At 40.9% G+C, this 17,276-nt stretch overlaps 1 long non-coding RNA gene across 1 annotated transcript in view; it reads left to right on the top strand.

Annotated features, from left to right (window-relative positions):
- Positions 1 to 16,562, top strand: part of LOC132652377 (uncharacterized) — a 222,432-nt gene extending 205,870 nt beyond the window's left edge. The window contains exons 2-3 of the long non-coding RNA XR_009589884.1: positions 12,165 to 12,339; positions 14,532 to 16,562. This is a non-coding gene — a long non-coding RNA (uncharacterized LOC132652377). The remainder of the gene's footprint in view (positions 1 to 12,164; positions 12,340 to 14,531) is intronic.
- The last annotated feature ends 714 nt before the right edge of the window (positions 16,563 to 17,276 follow it).

Here is a 17,276-nt window from a genome sequence, read left to right as displayed (position 1 = left end):
CACTAAGATAGATAAGTAGGCCAGTAGAATAGAATAGAGGGCCCCAAAGCAAATGCAGAGACAAAGGTGCCTAAAAATATACATTGGAGAAACTGTATTCATTTTCTTCTTCAATAAACGATACTGATAAAACAGAATATCTGCATACAGAAGAGTGAAGTGATATGTCTGTCTCTTACCTTGTATGACAACCAATCAAAAGAGACCAAAGACCTATTGAGAACTCAGGGTAGCAGTTCAAGGAACAGGCATAGAGAACCAAAGAGATAGCTCAGGGGGTCAAATATTTGCTGTGCAAGCATGAAGACCTCATTAAGATCAAAACACCCATGTAAAACCTGGGTGGCAATGCATGTCTGGAATCTTAGTGATAGAAGATAGAAATTGGATGATGCCAGGAGCTTATTGGTCAGCTATTCTAGCCAATAAGTGTACTCCAGGTTTAGTGCGAGATTGTCATTAAAACAAGAAGATGGTGGGATCTAGAAAAGATCATCCTGAGTGAGGTATCCCAGAAGCAGAAAAACACACATGGTATATACTCACTTATAAGTGGATATTAGACATATAATATAGGATAAACACACTAAAATCTGTACACCTAAAGAAGCTAAGCAAGAAGGAGGACCCTGGGTAAGATGCTCAATCCTCACTCAGACAGGCAAATGGGGTGGACATCGGAAGAAGAAGAAAATAAGGAACAGGACAAGAGCCTACCACAGAGAGCCTCTGAAAGACTCTACCCAATAAAGCATCAAAGCAGATGCTGAGACTCATACCAAACTTTGGGCAGAGTGCAGGGAATCTTACAAAAGAAGGGAGAGATAGAAAGGCCTGGAGGGGACAGGAGCTCTACAAAGAGAGCAACAGAACCAAGAAATCTAGGCATAGGGGTCTTTCCTGAGACTGATACTCTACCTAAGGACCAAGCATGGAAATAACCTAGAACCACTGCACAGATGTAGCCTATGGCAGCTCAGTCTCCAAATGAGTCCCTAGTAAGGGGAACAGGGGCTGTCTCTGACATGAACTCAGTGGCCTGCTCTTTGATCACCACCCCCCCGGGGGGGGAGCAGCCTTACCAGGCCACAGAGGAAGACAATGCAGCCAGTCCTGATGAGACCTGATAGACTAGGGTCAGGTGGAAGGAGAGAAGGACCTCCCCTATCAGTGGACTGGGGGAGGGGCATGGGAGAAGATGAGGGAGGGTGGGATTGGGAAGGAATGAGGGAGGGGGCTATTGCTGGGATACAAAGTGAACAAACTGTAATTAATATAAAAAATTTTAAAAAGAAACTAATAAAGCTCAAAACAATGTAAAAAAAAACCAAGAAGATAGTGATTGAGGTACACATGAGCATGTATACTTATACATAAATGTCCATAACACACACACAATATATATGTATATATACACATACATACATATGTATATGTACATATATGTATATATGTATGTATATACATAGAGAGAGAGACAGAGAGAGAAAGAACCAAAAGATATGGGCATAGTCAAGAACTTCCTAAGTAGGATTCTAGTAGTCCAGGAAATGATGGAAAGAATTGACAAATGGAATTGCACAAAATAAAACAGCTTCTGCATAGCAATGAAAACAATTAGTAAGCAAGAGATTGCCTATAGAACAAGAGAAAATTCCCACCAGATATGTATTTTGTAGGAGAGTAATAGCAAGAATGCATAAAGAACTGAAAAAATTAAAATCCCCAACCAAATAATCCAGTCAATGAATTGACAAATGAATCCAATTAATTGTTCTCAAAAGAACACATGTCCTATAAAGATATGGAAAAGTGTTCAATATCTTTAGCCATCATTGAAACAAATCAAAACTCGGTTTAGACTCAATCTTATCCTAGGCAGAATGGCTAATACCAAGAAAATATGAGGGAGGAGGACTGAAATGCTGTCTCATGGCTGTGCTACCCACAAACTCACAACCCCTATGGCTGCCTGTACCGTGCCTGTACAAAACCGAACCAGTAAATGTTCAGTTGCAAATGGAGAGGCCCATGAGGTCCCACCCCCACTCAGAGGAGCACTCAAGCGCTGCTGGGGGAGAGCCACTCTACATGGTAGTGGATCCTGCACGTCTGTGTCCATGGAAGGGCTCAGTCAAAACTACCAAGTCACAAAGGAAAACTAATGCTCCACAAACATGAAACTGGGATGGGGACTTGGTGAATGGAAGAGGGAGAGGTCATGGAAGTGGATGGAGGAGGAGTGGTGAATGGAACTAGAATCCATCATATATGAATTAAATGAAATTGCAGGACCTGGATTTGATCCCCAAAAAACACCTAGAAAAGCTAAGCATGGTTGTATGCACTCCTGATCCCAGCACTGGGGAGACAGGGCTGAGTGGATCCCAGGGACCACTGACCAGCCAATCTATCCAACTCAACGAGTCACAACCCAGTAAGAGACCTACTCCCAAATAAAAAGAGAGAGAGAGACAGAGACAGAGAGAGAGAGAGAGAGAGAGAGAGAAAGAAAGAAAGAAAGAAAGAAAGAAAGAAAGAAAGAAAGAAAGAAAGAAAGAAAGAAAGAAAGAAAGAAAGAAAGAAAAGAGAAAAGGTTGGGTAGTATCTGAAGAATGACATTGGAGGTTTTCCTCTGACATCACATGCAATCACAAAGTGCACATGAACACACAGACATATATTGTATGTATGAATGTATGTATGTATATATATATATGTTTCTCTGCGTATGTACACATATGCACCATATACACAGAGAGACAGAGACAGACAGACAGACAAAAATAAGCACAACTGTTGGCAAAGGATGAACTATTGGCAAGAATGTGAAGGGAAAAGGAACTTTAAACATTGCTGGTGGGAATGCAAATCAGAGCAGTGATTATGGAAATCCGTTCCCAGGTTCCTCAGAAAAATCTAGAAACAGAACTGCTGTGTGAGCTTGTTATGCCAGCGGTAGGAGTATACAAGAAAGAGAGCTGCACATTCACGTTTATTGTGACATTATTCACAATCACCAAATTATGGAATCAGCCTCGCTGTCCATCAGCAGATGGATGCATAAGGAAAACAAGACAGACTTAGGCAGATAAATACCACATGCTTTTTCTGACACGTGAGTGTTAGATTATAAAAGTCAGACCTAAAAGTGGAAGGGAGACTATTTGGGGAAAAGAAGGGGACCAAGATCAGTGGAATCGGGGTGAGGCCTGAGAGAGAGAAGGGGAGGCATGACAGCAGACGTGTATGAAGTTGTCATAACAAGACCAGTAATTTTGTACAATTAAAATGTACTAATAAGACAAAAAAATTATCTAATTAGATATGTAACCTTACTTCTTGATTCTGTAAAAATATGAGTATTTTTGAGCCTTTGGAACCTTGTCAAAATCCATTAGCGCCGCACCCCATTCGTATATACATGTTAAGAAAATGTTTGAATTTTATTATTTTAAATAGCTTACAGATTAACAAGTTTCCATATGGAATTTTCATACGCATTTCATTCTGATGGACTACCATATACTTGTGTTGTATTTTTAGATTCTCCAGGCTGGTCCAGCCAACATTTTGCTGCTGATGTTGAAGTCTTGCCAAGATCGTGTAGTCTCTATTATTACAGCTCTTTTATGCTGAATCTTACATTGAATCTCTCAACTTTGTTCTTTTTCAAAATGCTTTCAGTCATTCTATGTATGGTAGTCTCTATGATTACATAACGCTTTACCCAAAGCTTAGAGGTTTAATGCAACAAATATTATCTCATAGTCTCTGTAAGTCAGGACATTCCTAACATCTTAGCTTGCTTTTTCTGGTTAGATTTTTGTTATCGTTGTTGTTGTGTTTGCTGCCATAAGATGTTAGACAAGAGCTATGGTTACTGAAAGGCTCAAATGTGTTAGAGAATTCATTTCTAAATTTACTGAAATGGCTGTTGGCCATACCCTTCAGTGTCCCATCTTAGGCTTCTCCAAAGAGCTGTTTATTATGCAGGACTAGCTTCTAAGTGATCAGTGTATGTATGTGTTCTACAGGGTGTGTGTTTGTGTGTGTGAGAGAGAGTTTTATGACACACCAATGACAGAGCAAAAGAACAATTTGCTTGCTGTTGTCACAGAGTCATGGATGAGAGGCAACTCATAGGGACACCATTGACTTAAAGGCAGCAGCATCACAAAAAAGCCCATCCCAGGCCAGTATGGGTCACATGTCACAAAAGGTATGTCCCTGAAACTCTGCGCAGCTCACAGTCAGCTCCACTGGAGAGAGCCTCTTTTTTTCTGGCCTCAATTTCTGAGCAATTGCTTAAAATCATGTAACTTTGGGGAAAGGACTTGTCAGTCTTGTCTCATGGACTACATGAGCCTTGGAAGTTTCACTAGCTTCCTGGGTTTCTTGAAGCCTCCATTTTACTTTATCGCTTCCAACTTGCATGGTATTTTTTCTTTTTCCTGTCATGTCATCTTATTGAACACCTCTAGCACAGTGTTTCGAAAAAGTGATGAGAGCAGATGGTTGACCTTGGGCCTCTGCACCATGTTCCTCTCGGTGTCCCATGTTGTTCCCTGGCAGCACAAGGGCAGTCTTGGAAGGACACCAAGCAGCCGATGAAGTACAAGTTGAGCTCAAATAAGAGCGGTAGGAAGGCCATATCTTTTGGTTCTTATTTTCAAATCGATGAAATATTTTTCAGGTGACTGGATGATGTGTTCCTCTCTCTTTCTTGAGCATATGCTCATATTCTTGTTCCAAAGCATGAGAAGGAGCCTTCAGATGATTAAGGAAGAAAATGTTCAGGACTGTAAATGTTGTTTTTATTTCCTCAGATGATGGTAGAAGAGCTGTACCCAATCTTTACTAATACATGACTTGGGCTGAGCCCAGAGCATTTGTATCTAACTATCCCTAGGCCAAGGCCTGGAAGCGTCTAGACACCATACAATCTAATTTTCTAAAAGACCAAATCTTGAAGGCTTCACCTTCCAGCCTCCATCTGCTAGCCTAGGCCTAGAATGATTTCAGCCTCTGAGACTTACTGCTAAATAAATTCACCCTTTCCAGTTCTTTCTGCACTCTGGCTTGCTGGTTCAACTCAGCTGTTCTGGCTCAAAACTACTCTCCGGGATGACTGATTCAAATTGGCTTCTCTTGGCTTCTTACTGAATTTCTCAGCTTGGGAAAACAGCCTCTGAACTGCATTGAACTGCCTGCACCAAACTCAACCGAACTATACTAAACTGATTGCACGAACTCTGCTGTACTCCTGTACTGTACTCTCCTCCTCTGTACTGCTCTTAAGTAGCCTCTCTTTCCTGCCCGTTTTCATTAGAGTAGGGCATATCCTATCTCTGGCTCATTCGGCCAAATCTTTCTCTGATTCGTCACTTTATCTGCCCCTCAATTAGTCATCATTATTTGGTATTGAGGTGTGTAGTAAAGGCATGTCTGTATTCTAGCCAGAGGAATTAAAGGTGTATACTAAGGGCATGTCTGTAGTCCAGCCAGATCACACAGATCTTTGAATGTGATCCCTTGCCAGAGCAGTCATATTGCTGGATTAAAATTCCTCTACAGAGCTCTAGGGGCTATAATGTCTTGTCTTCTACTTGCTAACTTAGTTCCAAGTGGGCATTGTTTTTCTATTATACATGGTTTCCTTGTGACATCAGTTTTGACAGGAAAATCTGAGCTTTCAAAAACCCTATATTACTATCCCAGAGGCTGTGGGAAAACCTGGAGTCTCACTATGTTGTCTCTTCTATTGAAATACATTTTGGGGAAGGCACAGTGGAAGGCATGGACGGGTAAGAAATCCCGTCTAGTGGGTGTTTGCTTCTGCAGCACTTCAAGATTAGTGTTCAACACATTTTGAGGTCAAAGTCAGTCAGCCTAACTTATAGTTGGAGATCCTCTGACAGGCTCATAGACTTAGGTTTATCCTCTCATGTCACACATCTCTAAGCTGATCTGTGGCCGAGGCTGTGGCTGCTGCTGTGAGCCTCTGCCTACCCATCAAGAAAGGCTCAGATACCCAGTAGCCAGTAAAGACACAACATAGTCAGGACAATATATTTTAATTTAATGTGTATGCACATACATGTACACTTGTGGGCATTCATACACATGAGTACATGTGCCTATGAAGACCTCAGGACAGCATCCACTATTATCCTCACGTACCTTTATTGAGACAGAGTCTCTCGCTGGCTTGGAGCTTACCAGTTAGCTAGACTGGCTGGCCAGTGAGTGCCAGGGAGATTCTGTCTCCACTGCCCTGAAGCTGGGATGATAGATTCACACTGCCTTCTAGGCGGGCTCTGGGTTTCAAACCCAAGTCCTCTTGCTTACAAGGCAAGCAACTCGACGAACCATCTCCCTAGTCCTTGGGGGAGGATATTTGTTTCTTGGAAGGGCACAAGTATTAAGATTTAGTTGTTCAATGTAATTATTTTGAAAGTTTTCACTCAGCATTCTCCAAACTTAGGTCATCTCAATACAAGTCTAAAGGAGTGTTGGACAAAACTTGTTTGAAGGAAATAAGATAAGTATATCTACCTCAGTTATGGAGACAACAGACTGATTTCCTTGTCTGAAGTGAATTTTATGTATTTATAAATCAATGACTTTCCAGAATATGAACTTTGTTATGTTATGGCCACTGGGAGTGAGCATTGAGGCAGAATCATGCAATGTATCTCTGGTTGGCCTGGAATGTGCTATTAGACCAGGCTGCCCTCAAACTCAGAGATCCATCTGCATGTTCTTCCCAAGTGCTGGGATTAAAGGCATGAACTACTCTGCCTGGTCCTGTTCTAGTGTTTAACAGGCAAAATACATATAAACTTCATAATTTGTTCAAAATGCATAGATCATTACTATTTATATTCTTCCTTTTCACCTCTATTGTGAGAGGAAATTCAAAAGCAATATTATATGTCCCTGGAATTTCCTTTTTTGAGAGTTTTACATGCTATTATGTCTCATTTTGGCCATTGTATAGACACCACATGATGCATGTAAACAAATTAAGATGGTCGTGAGTTTAATAGCTGATATGATCCTAGAAGAGCACCGTAGTGTATGCTTCTGTAAATGATTGTGATGTTATGAGGTTTTATGACTCTGCAAACTCAGTTTCCTCAAAAAATATTGTTCTAGTTTCGTTTCTGTTGCTGTGACAAACACTTTGGAAAAAAAATGGAATTCTAAAGAGAAAGGGCTACATCACGATCCAGGATTTCAGGGAATTCAAAGGAGGCGCTCAAGCATGTGGTCACATCACACCCGCAGCAAGGATAAAACAGAGAGAGGATTTATACCTTTGGTTGGTTGGTTGGTTGCTTGCTTGCTCTCAGCTCCTCTATATAGTCCAGGACCTCCGCTCAGGGGGCTGTGTCTTCCCACATCACTTAACAACCAAGACAATGCCCCACAGACATGCCTACAGGTCAACCTGATCCAGATAATTCATCATTAAGATTCTCTTCCCAGATGGTTCCAGGTTCTGTCAGGTTGACAGCGAAGACTACCCAGCACAAATAGAGAACTATTCGAACTACCTGAGTTATTCAGACAATGCAGTTCTCCCGAGGAAGCTTTACTAAGTTTGTATCTTTCGTGGAAAATGATCGTTTCCAGTTTCATATTTATAGCCACAAAATTGTTCAAAAACCCTCAGATTGCCTTTTTAATATCTGAGTATTTACATGATGTTTTGTTTTTTAATTTATTGTGTTGTTCATTTTTTTGCTCTTGATCAGGTCTGGCTTCAGGTTTATCAATTTTATTGACTTAAAAAACATGACTTAATTGCTTTTCTTTATTGTTTTGCTATTTTCAATTTTACTTATTCCCATTTTTTTAATTATTTTTTTCTTTCTGTTGCTTTTCTCATTTCCTCCTTATTATATAAAGAAAAAACTTATTATATAACACTATTATATAACACAAATATTTATTGTTACAAGTTTATTAAGGACTTTTTGTGCATTCCATGTGGTGTTTTTATTTTTGTCAAGTCAAAATAAGTTGCTGCTCTTCCCTATCAGTTCCTTTGTGACTCATTATTTTTTAGAAGTATGTTGGTTCATTTCCAAGTGTGAAGAAAATTTTCAAATGTTTTTGTAACTAATTTTTATTTTAATTCTATTGTGATAAGGGACCATGCTTCTTACACAGTTAATTATCTCAATATTTTTATTTTTTTTTCATGGTTTAGAGGATGCCCTATTTCAATAAACATACCATGTACACTTGAAAAAACTATATTCTCTTCTTGTTGGGTGGGATGTTATATAAATGTCAATTGGATTATGTTCATTAATAATGCTTAGGGCATCTCTCTCTTTACTGATTTTCTGTCTGCTAGTCCTATTAACTAATGAGAGAGCGGTTGAAGTCTTCAAGTACAGTAAAATATTGCTTTCTCTAGCAAATTCTATTGTTTTTTTAAATGAAATATTTCTTATTTAAGAATTTCATACACGCATGCAATGTGTTTTCATCACATTCACCCCAACCCCTTCCCCCAATGCCCTGTAGATCCACCCCATCCCAGCATTCCCTTCCAAATTCATGTAATATTTTATAACCCACTGAATCAAATTCGGGCTACTCATACTTGCTGGGCATGGGGCCATTCCCTGGAGCATGGGTTCGCCTGCTAGGAGCCACATCCTTAAAGAAAACCAACTCTGCCTCCTGCAGACACTATCAAGTGTTAACAGCTCGCTAGTTAGAGTTGATGGGTTGTGTGTCTCTGCCCTCTTCATGCTAGAATGTTGGCCTGCTTGATGTCACACAGAGGGTGTGCAGGGAACTACAGCTGCTGTGAGGCTGTGAGTTCATGAGTGCATCAGTCTTTTTTGGGGGGGAGGGTCGAGACAGGGTTTCTCTGTGTAGCCTTGGCTGTCCTGGACCAGACCAGGCTGGCCTTGAACTTGTAGAGATCCACCTGCCTCTGCCTCCCCAAGTGCTGGGATTAAAAGCGTGCACCACCAAGCGTGCATCAAGACTGATGCAGCCATCTGAGCGCATCAGTCTTGTCATGCCCAGAAGACAATTTTGTTACTCTTCTCCCTGACCTCTGGCTCTCAGCGTCTTGCCTCCTTCCTTCTGCAATGTTCTCTGATACTTTGTGGGAGAGGATACGATAGAGATGACTCGTTTGTGTCTGAGAAATCCACCAACATTTTTTTTCTTCTGCATTTTGGCCAGGTGTACATGTCTGCCTTCAATGATGTCTGCTGCGTGAGGAAACCTGCGTGACTAAGCCTGAGAACTGCACTAATCTATGGGTTCTTGGTCAGATTTATAGCACCAGGCATTTGTTTCCTCCTGTGGAGGGGGCCTTTGATCCAATTCAAAGGCAGTTGATTACCTCTGTAAGAGTCATGCTGCTATCACAGCCATGGGCGTATATTGGCACGTGGGCCAGTATTGCAGTCCACAGGGTTCACGGCTGGGGATGGCTGCTGATTATTTCCCCCCTGAGACACATCCAGTACCTCCAAGAAGTATGAGAGCAAGCCAGCAGAGAGGAGCTTTGTGGTCAGTACCAACTTGACTTCTTCATGTTTTATGACCAAAATGTATAGTATCTTCTTGATAAACTGGTCCTTTTTTTATCGTTGGGTGTCTCTATTCCCATGACAATTCTTTTCGGTAGGCCTAGTTTTTAATATTAGCACAACTCTAGCTTTCTTATATTAATACGTGGCAAGTTTCTAGTATCCAATTTTAGCTTATCTATACAAATTAGCATTCTTTTAGATATCATATAGCTTTTAATCCATTTTTATATTCTCTAAATTTTATTTGAATTGTGTAAATTATTTTCCTTAAATGTATTTATTTAACAGATAGACTTAAAATCTAACATTTTGCTTTCACTTTGTCTTTTTTGATCTTTCTTCTAGTTCTTTTCTCTTTAAGAAACGTCTTGTGTATATAAGTGAGTATATCCCATGTTTGTCTTTCTCCTTCTGGGATATTTCACTCAGAATGATCTTTTCTAGATCCCACCATTTGCCTGCAAATTTCATGATTTCCTCCTTTTTGATTGCTGAGTAGTATTCCATTGTATAAAAATACCACAATTTCTGTACCCATTCCACCGTTGATGGACATCTGGGTTGTTTCCAGGTTCTGGCTATTACAAATAGAGCTGCTATAAACATGGTTGAGCAAGTGTCCTTTTTGTGTACTTGAACAAACTTTGGGTATATACCTAGCAGTGGTATAGCTGGGTCTGGAGGAAGCACTATTCCTATTTGTCTTAGAAAGCACCAGATAGCTTTCCAGAGTGGTTGTACCAGTTTACATTCCCACCAGCAGTGGAGCAGGGTTCCCCTTTCTCCACAACCTCTCCAGCATGTGTTATCGCTTGAGTTTTTCATCTTGGCCATTCTGATGGGTGTAAGGTGATATCTCAGGGTCGTTTTGATTTGCATTTCCCTGATGGCTAATGAGGATGAGCATTTCTTTAAGTGTTTTTCTGCCATTCGATATTCCTCTGTCAAGAATTCTCTGTTTAGCTCTGTTCCCCATTTTTTAATTTATGATAAACATAATGAAATCTATACACCTAAAAAAGATAATCAATTGAACGGACATGGGGTAAGATGATCAATCCTCATTTAGAAAGACAGATGGGATGTGCATTGAACGTATGACAGGAGTCTACTGAGCGCATCTGAAAGACTCTAACTAGCAGTGTTTTCAAAGCAAAGACTCATGACCAAACCTTTGGCAGAGTACAGGGAATCATAAGAAAGAAGGGGAGTTAGTCTGATGGGGAAAGGATAAGAGCTCCACAAGGACCAAATATATCTGGGCACAGGGTCTTTTCTGAGACTGACATTCAACCAAGAACCATGTATGGATATAACCTAGAACCTCCACTCAGATGTAGCCTGTGGTAGCTCAGTAACCAATTGGTTTCCCAAAGTGAGGGGAACAGGGACTATTTCTAACAGGAACTCGATGACTGGCTCTTTGGTCTCCCCAGCCCCGAAGGGAGGAGCAGTCCTTTTAGGCCACAGAGGAGGGCTTTGCAGCCAGTCCTGAAGATACCTGATAAAACAGGATCAGATAAATGGGGAGGAGGTCCCCCCCATCAGTGGACTTGGAAAGGGGCACGGTGGAGATGAGGGAGGGAGGGAGGGAGGGACTGGGAGGGAATGAGGGATCGGGACACGGCTGGGATACAGAGTTAATAAAATGTAACTGATAAAAAAAAAATAAAATAAAAAAAAAATTAAAAAAAAAAAAAAAAAAGAAACGTCTTGTGTAGCTCAGGCTGGCCTGTAACTTGTTAGGTAGATGAGGATGACCTTGAATTTCTGATCTTCATGACTCTGTTACCCCGTGTTGAGTGTTGAGATTACAAATGGACACCACTATACTGGTTGATTTGGTGCTGGAGAGTAGACCCAGGGCTTGGCGCATGCTGACTAAGCACTCTACCAACTGCTTTATTTTCCCAGACCTTCCTCCTTCTACTTTTGTACATTAAAAAGTTGGGGTTTTGTTTTTAATTAACACATATTTTATGTGGTTTTATTAACTATGGGGGTTTTTTGCTTTGTTTCCTATGGTTATTCTGTGATCTGCAATATGCATCTTTAACTTATCACATTTTGCCTCCAAAAATACTACTGTGGTTTATACTTCCCATGTTTTAAGCTCTGTAGTTGTTTGAGTGTGTGTGCACACGATTGTGAAGGGCCTCAAGTATCTTCCTCCAGCATTCTCTGCCTAGTCCTTTAAGGCAGAATATCACTCTTGTAGTTTGTCTACTAGAGAAATCAGCATGTTGCGGCTGTCTTCCTGTCTCTGCTCTCCTTGGTCCTAGAGTTGCAGGCATGAGTGGCCCAGCTGGCTTTTTCACTGGTCTTAGGATTAGAACTCTGGTCCCATGTTTTACAGCACATACTCTTACCTGCTAAACAATGTTGCCAGCCCTCTTTTTTTAATCACTTTTTTGGATGTTGGGTTTGTTTTGTTTTTAGTGTAGCTTTGGCTATCCTGGATTTGCTTTCTAGACGAGGCTGGCCTGACACTCATGGAGATCCACCCACCTCTGCCTCCTCGAGTGGTGGCATCAGAGGCTAGTGCCACTGTACCCAGCATTTTCCAATATTATTTATTTTTAATTTCAGGTGCATTGGTGTTTTGCCTGAATGTATGTCTATGAGAGTGTTGGAACTGGAACTCCCTGGAACTGGAGTTACACAGTTGTGAACTGCCATGTGGGTGTTGGGAGTTGAACATGGGTCCTTTGAAAGACGATTCTTAACCACTGAGCCAACTTTCCAGTCCCTGAATATCACTTTTGTAAGTAATCTTTTAAATTAATTAAATGGACTGTATATCATATTTACATTTGTGCTTGCTATTTTCAACACTCTCCATTTCTTTGTGAATATTTAACTTTCATCTGCTGTCATTTCTCTTTTTGGCATTTTCTTTTGACTCATTTTTCTTGTGCCATACGTGAGCCACATATTCCTGGTTGCTAATATGAATATTAATTTTTAGCTAGGTGCCAGAAATATTGTTGAGTACTGGATTTTGTTGTGTTCCTTTAAAAAAATGACCTCTTTTATTTTGGCAGGATATTGTTACTTGTGGACCAGTGTGACCATTTCAAGGCTCATTTTCCTGGGTTAGTTTAGCATAATCTCTATCAAAGGGTGCCCTGTTTGACACCTCTATGTAATCTACTCTGCATAACCCTTCAGTGTAATCTGCCCTCTCCCATCCCTGTTAGTGAGAATCGGAAGTGATTCCCATCTCTGTGTGAGTTTCCTTGACCTTTTCTTGACTTACAGCAGCTGATAACTGTTTAGTCATTTGGAGTTTTGTCCTAGACACATGTGTGTAGTTTTCAGCCAAGACTCCGGAGAATTCCTATGCCATTTCCTAGAACTCTTTTTCTGCACAACTCCCCTCTCCCTTCCTATACCCCACGCACTGCACTCTTGCCTCTTTAGCTTCCATGCACTCAGAAACCTGCCTCTGAAGTTGAGCATGTGAGGCTCACAGGCCAGGGATTGCTTCCTTGATGAAGTCCAGGCTAACTACAGGGCTCACTTGGTTTGTTCTCGTCTGCTCAGGAATTAGTCCTGGAAATGCTGTTTCACACAAGCATTTCTCGTTGCTGACACCGAGAGCTCCCTCTGGACTCTGCTCCTTCTTCATTGCCAGAGTGGGGTTTACTGTTTTAGATGCCCATCTTCCACTCTCCTAGGTGTGTTTCCCAATTACTCGGTGCCTGTTCTTTCCTGGCAGTGTTCCACATGCCCTTCATTCCTCATGAATACTCGTTTTATAGACAAATAAGTATCAAATAACATCTGTTTTTTTTTTTAGTTTAGATTCCCTGATTATTACCGAGAATTATTACTATTATTCCCTGATTGTTATTATTATTTGATGATTATTACTGAGGATAAGTTTTTCTATATGCTTTCTGAATGTAATCCCTCATGCTCAGACTCTTTTTTTATTTTTTTATTTAACTTTTATTAATTACACTTTATTCCTTTTGTATCCCCCCATAAGCCCCTCCCTCCTCCCCTCCTGGTCCCACCCTCTCCCCCTTTCTGCATGCATGCCTCTCCCCACTGATAGGGGAGGTCCTCCTCTCCTTCTTTCTGATGTTTTTTTTTTTTTGTTTTGTTTTTTTTGTTTTTTTTTTTTTTTTTTTTTTTTTTTGTTCTTCTCAATGCAGTTTATTCAGGAACCTTGAACAATCTTCTGACCCTGGGGAAAGCCAGCCCACAGCTTAAAATAGCCTCTGGGTAGCCAACCCTAGCGTGCCTCGTGGGCAATGCAGATAGGTCCACATACATGGAAGCAAGCCAGATCCTCAGCCTTAGCCAAATATGGAGTTGTTTGTGACAGAGAGCACTCACCATCGGGAAGGTGGAAGGCGGAAACCAGCTCCATCTTTAAGGCGTGGCATTCCGCAGCTCTCTACAGTTCCCCCTTTTTGTTTTAGACACATCAGGCAAGAGTAGAGGTCTGATCTCTGATATTAGAAATAAATTGGGACTTTGTACCAATGTTCATTTAGGTGTCATCCACCCAAAGAGCATCAGACCCTTCCAATACCTTTTTCTCAGAGGTGGGACCTGGGGCATCAACCCGCATGCAATCAGACATGCTCTTCTCTGGGTCGAAAGCGGCTGACCCTGAGTGCAGTGCTTAGCCTCGCATCCTGAGCGTAACATTTTAGCTTTTTATGGTAGCCAACCATGCTTGGGGAGACTGTCCTGCTTCAATGTAAATAATCTTTTAGCCAATGTAGCTCATGCTTTAGATGTACAAAAAGGAATTAATGCTCAACTAAAAGGAGACTTGATGGTGTTCAATCAGAGGATTGACCTCGTGCAGGAGCAAATTGATACCCTATGGCAAATTGCTCAACTTGGCTGTCAATGGAAGTATGCTGGACTTTGTGTCACTAGCATACAATATGAGAATTTTTCCCATGCTGCAAATCTGTCTAAACAATTGTCTAGCTATATTTTAGGTAATTGGACTGAAGAATTCGATACTACGATGGAGCAGCTGAGAGTGGCCATTGTTACGGCAAATTCTACCAGAGTGGACGCAGGACTAGCCACAGGATTATCATCATGGATTGCTGCAGCCATGAATCATCTGAAGGAATGGGCGGGCATGGGAGCATTAGCAGGCCTTCTGGTGTTGGTCTCCTTGGTTTGCCTGTGGTGTATATGCAAGATTAGAGTCTCACAACAGCGTAATGCAGCTATGATCATTCAGGCCTTTACAGCCATTGATGCTCAGACTCTTTAGTAACAGTGTCTTGATCCTCATTCTCCCTAGCCTGTTCCAGGATGTATTTAAAGTATGCAACGTCAGACACATGTGTGTTTGTTGTGTTTGCTGCTCTGTGGACTTTACTGTACTTCATGGCTTTGTTCTTCCTAAGAGCTTCCTATGTTCCCTTTCACTGGTTGCATTTCTCTGGAATCTCCTGCCTGTGCTGGCTAGTATTATGTCAACTTGACACAAACTGTAGTTATTTTGGAAGAGGGAACCTCAATTGAGAAACATGACCCCACTAAATTGGCCTATGTACAAACCTGTAGTGCATTTTCTTGATTAATGGCTGATGTGGGAGAGTTGAGCTCACCGTGAGAGGTGTCTCCCCTGGGCTGCTGCTCCTGTGCTATAAGAAAGCAGGCTGAGCCAGGCACGGTGGCGCACACCTGTAATCCCAGCACTTGGGGAGCAGAGGCAAGCAGATCTCTGAGTTCGAGACCAACCTGGTCTGCAAAGTGAGTCCAGGACAGCCAAGGCTACACAGAGAAATCCTGTCTTGAAAAAAAGAGAAGCAAAACATGATAACAACAACAATAAAAAAAAGGAATTAAGCAAGCTGAGCAAGAAATGGGGATGCTCCAAAGGTATCTGTCCCCCATGGTATCTGCCTCAGTTCCTTCCTCCAGGCTCCTGCCCTGCTTGATTTCCTGTGCCAACTTCCTTTCATGATGTGATGGACTGTGGTATGGAACTGTCCTTGAAATAAACCTTTTCCTCCCCAAGTTGCTTTTAGTCACGGAGTTTTGTCACAACAATAGAATCCCTAACTAAGGCATTTTCTCTATGGATTGTATTTCTGGCTTTTTCAGGTGTATGTGGTTAGCTTTAGACTCTCAATATCACTGCGGACTTGAAAACCTAAAATAAATCGATATTTCTACCCTCAACAAGCCAGGAAAGTTGAGACCTTGTAACTCGGAACTATTAAGCTTGAATGACTTGAGTCCAGCTCTCCATCCACTGCTTGATTGTCCATCTTGTTTTTGTAAACTCCAAGTTATGTATTTTTATACTTGTTATCATAATTATATTCTGGTCACCCTTGAGTTTTATGTCTCACACTTTCCTTCCAATTCACCTCCTTCATTTTTTTCTTTCCAGGGTATCTTACATGTCTTTGAGTCTTCATTCTCCTGAATACCTCTACAGTTCTTTACATTTTGATCATAGCTTACACTTGGCAATTATTTTAGACTGCAAGAGCTAGTTATGGGCTGGCAGGAATTTTTTTTCCCTTTGGCATTTTAAAGACAAAATTCATTATACTCTGGCCTCAACACTGTTGTGGAGATTCGCTGCCCAAACAATTGTAGTTTATTTGCTGTCTAAGTTTTTTTTTTTTTTCCTGACTTCAGTATTTGGCATTTTCACCATGATGTGCCTAAGTTAGTGCTTATTCATCATGCCAAACCACTGTGCTTTTTAAAATATACCAAGTCAAATTCATCTTCAATGTGAATGTAGCTCTGTTCTTTCCATTCCAAACTATTGAGCATTTACTGATGGTTTAGCACTTTATCCCCTGCTTTTCATCTTCTCATATTTCTGTCCTTTGTCACTCATTGTATTCTACTTGAGTTAATCTCTTGGTCCTTTATTAGAGTCTCTTGAAGCTTCTAGTTTATTTATTTTCTTTCCTATATTTCTACAATGTTCCCACAAAATTTTTCTTTCAAAGTCTGCATTTTAAATTTCTATTTTGCTCCCTGCAAACACTATATATTCTAGGGGGAGGGGAGTCAAATGAAGTAATTGGGAATAGATATGATCTAATTTCATTGTACGCATGCATGAAAGAATAAAGAGAACATTTTAAATCTTGCATGTACTGACTAATTATTATGCTGTCTTCACATCATAGAATTTATGTTAAACTTTAAAGATCTCAATTCTTTCTATACAAATACGGTTTTCTTTTGTGGTGTCCAGTTCCTGGTGCTTAATCTTCCTCTTAGTTGTGTCTGCTAAATCTCACTTTCGGTAGAACATTGCCACTTGTATTTCCCCATTGTTTACCGTAAGCCCATCCCAACGAAGCCCATTTCTCTACTGTAAAAGCCAATGGAAGACCGCGCTATGGGAGCACCCCTCCAGGGAAAATTACCAGCTGCATCTGTCAACATCCCCAGGGGTTCAGTAAGCAGAAAACCATTTTTATATTAATATAAATTTGCTAGCTTAAATTTTTCAGGCAACAAAGATCTTATAAATTTGAACTTCAAGCCATGTAGTATGGAGTGCCAGGGTTTCTGTTTCTCAAAGAATAGTTTCCTTTATCACTCAGAGCATGGGCAGAGGCAAACAACCCTCTTCATGGCTGCCTTGGGCTCAATGGTTTCTCCTGTCTCCCATTTTCCTTCTTCACAGAGTGTGTGTATTTTCTGGTTTTGTCTTCACATAGATCCTAGTTCCAAAAT

Source organism: Meriones unguiculatus, chromosome 1 (genome assembly GCF_030254825.1).
Source record: "Meriones unguiculatus strain TT.TT164.6M chromosome 1, Bangor_MerUng_6.1, whole genome shotgun sequence".
In the NCBI taxonomy this organism is placed as follows: Eukaryota; Metazoa; Chordata; class Mammalia; order Rodentia; family Muridae; genus Meriones; species Meriones unguiculatus.
The sequence above is the reverse complement of the archived record's forward strand: the minus strand, read 5'-3'. Positions and strand labels throughout refer to the sequence as shown.